Below are 2,558 nucleotides of genomic sequence, written 5' to 3'. Positions count from 1 at the left end.
GCAGAGAAGCTATTTTTCTTCTCTGATGTGAAGACGAAAATGATGATCCTGGAGATCTAGGTACCATTTCCCAGCAGTGCAGCCTGGAAAAAGTCCCTAATTCTCCTGAGAGTCCCTTTCTTCTTTTGCATGCCCACTCCTGGAGCAGCTCTAAGGCTGCGGTGTGACACCGTCATTTGTATGAAGCTGCTCTGTGAGCTGTGAGTTGTTACTCCCCTGAAGGGCCTCCCCTCTTGCAAGTTGCAAAGAGCTGCTCCCACTCACTCTCCACACTGCCAGACACACAGGCTTGGGATACCGGCCATCTGGGGTCAGAAAAGGAGGAGGAAAGAGCCGACACTCGTGAGTAGCTAAGTCTTAAATGTCGGCTTTATCTGCCATGTTTCCACATATCTTACCTCATCTGTTTTGTGTTGTTTTAAGGATCTCCCTATGTCATGCAAAGAGGTGATTATTCTCTTCCTTTTGGAGGTGCAGTTATACTGATGAGGAGAATGGGTTCTAATGGGTAGAAGCAGGATGTAACTGGAGATTTTCCTGATCACTCCCCCACCAATGTCATTCAGCTACACTCCAGAAGAGGACGTCAATCCCAAGCTCTCTCCAGGGCCCCAGTTCTGACAGACTCATAATCTACAGTTTCCATAAAACTGATATTAAAAAATGGTGTCTACTCCCTGCTTCCCCTCACCCAGAGCACCCTTAACTCATTAACTGAATTCATGAAGACCCCATCTTCTCAGTCAAGATCAATGGGGAAGGTGACCCATAACTGGTCCATGGGGGAGACCAGACTCTCTAGCCCCCCGTAAAAGATGCAGTGGTCCCTGTGTCACATGGAGCAGGAGGAGAATGACAAGAGGCTGTTGCCAGCAGAGAGAGGATTTGCCTCTAGAGCTGTCCACCCCTCCCTAAGATTGCCTTCAAAGGTGGCAAGCTGTCTGGAGACATTCAAACAAGGCTAGGGAATATTTTCTCTTGCATTTCAAGAGAGGATCTCCCACTCAGGTGAAAATGTAGGTTTAAAAACCTATAATTCATATAATATTGATAAATGTGATCATAACATACTTTATGCAGTAATTCCTTTTAGTTATATAAGACTGAGCACTTCAACAGGTGTTCTCACATCTTCCTCCATGGTCTTAGAGCCTCTGGGCCTTGCTCAAGGTCAGTCAGCTGGTATCTCCATCTTCCCTACATGAATACCGATGCTCCCTCACTCACTAAGGCAGCCCCTTGGTGGGATGGACTATGGGAGAGGCCCGTGCTAACTGCACCCCAACACCCTGGCCCTAAGGTCAAGAGTAGTTAGTACATGCCCTTTCTCTAGCTCTTGGCATAGTGGTTGGGCTTACAGCCCCTAAATAAAACTTCACTGGGAATTTTCAGAATGGTAGACTCAAGCCCACATATTCACATGCTAACCAGCGCTCCTCTGTCTGCATCACTGGGCAGCGCTGTTGAACTCTTCACCGGAGAAGCTGCTCAGAAGTTCACTCCTGACACAAAATGAAGATTCCCTGTTTCCTTCCTTCCAACCATATTTTCACCATCCCTCTCTCCCTTCCTCCTTCTGTCAATAAACGTGAGCCCTTGACTAAGCACCAGCCCGGCGATATGGATGGGAAGAGCATGGTACCTGTCATTATGACCACAGGGATAAGAATCAACAGAAATGAACGACAAAATAAGGAGGGATGTGTTCGGTGATGGTGAATGATCATGGCTATAGGAATCCACCGATACCAAGTATGAAGGAAATAATGCCAGAAAGAAGGCCAGTCCTTGCCATCAGCAATTTTCGCCTTCTGAGAAAGTCTGCAGCACTGCACTTTCAAGATTGGTGACAATTTCCAAGAAGGGTCAACAGTGGCCTGGCCCTTGGGAAGCACTACTAAAAATTAAACGTAATCTGGGGATAAGGTCTTGCTCTTGAAATCATTTTTCCTTTTAGCAACCACTTATGCCTTCCCACCTATAAAGCTACTTTTTCTGACAGCTGAAACTTCCCACTGCCAGGCACTGATGCCCACTGATGAAGAAGACGGATTCCTTGTTCTCAAGCTGCTTGAGAACTGGGACAAAGAATTCTAGACTGGTGTGCTGGACTTCCCAACGTTATTATGGACAAAAGCAAACATTTTTGCTGGCATGACACTGTTTCCATCCTAAAAAAAAAAAAAAAAAAGGAAGGAAAGAAAGAAACCCTTTAAAATATTCAGTAAGTTGTTTTCTTTTATTGGTTGAAAACCCAGAGCAAAAGGCTGAAAACCCAAGAACAGACAGGCTTGGTCTCCATAGACTCTTTTATTCTCCCCTTGCTCACTGAACATGTATAGATTAAAAAAATAATTAAAAAAAGAAAGGAAAGAAAAGAAAAGAAAAGAAAGAAAAGAAAAGAGAAAAGAAAAGAAGAAAAGAAAAAAAGAAAAGCAGGGTCTAGATGTTAGTAGCCAGTCTCCTGGAAGAAAAGGGGTTGGGGGAGTTAATCTGTTATTTAGTTTTTGTGTCGCTGTGAGTAGCAACTGCTTTGGTTTTCTATGATTCGACTTCAA

The 2,558-nt window shown here is 44.6% G+C and overlaps 1 long non-coding RNA gene across 1 annotated transcript; it reads left to right on the top strand.

The window, feature by feature from the left end:
- The first annotated feature begins 231 nt into the window (after window positions 1-231).
- LOC116591875 lies at window positions 232-2,191 on the top strand. Its single transcript, XR_004286192.1, has 2 exons — window positions 232-342; window positions 1,459-2,191. It is a non-coding gene; the product is annotated as an uncharacterized LOC116591875 (long non-coding RNA).
- The last annotated feature ends 367 nt before the right edge of the window (window positions 2,192-2,558 follow it).

Source organism: Mustela erminea, chromosome 5 (assembly GCF_009829155.1).
Source record: "Mustela erminea isolate mMusErm1 chromosome 5, mMusErm1.Pri, whole genome shotgun sequence".
Lineage (NCBI taxonomy): Eukaryota > Metazoa > Chordata > Mammalia > Carnivora > Mustelidae > Mustela > Mustela erminea.
Note: the sequence above shows the minus strand (reverse complement) of the source record. Positions and strands in the feature narration are given on the sequence as shown.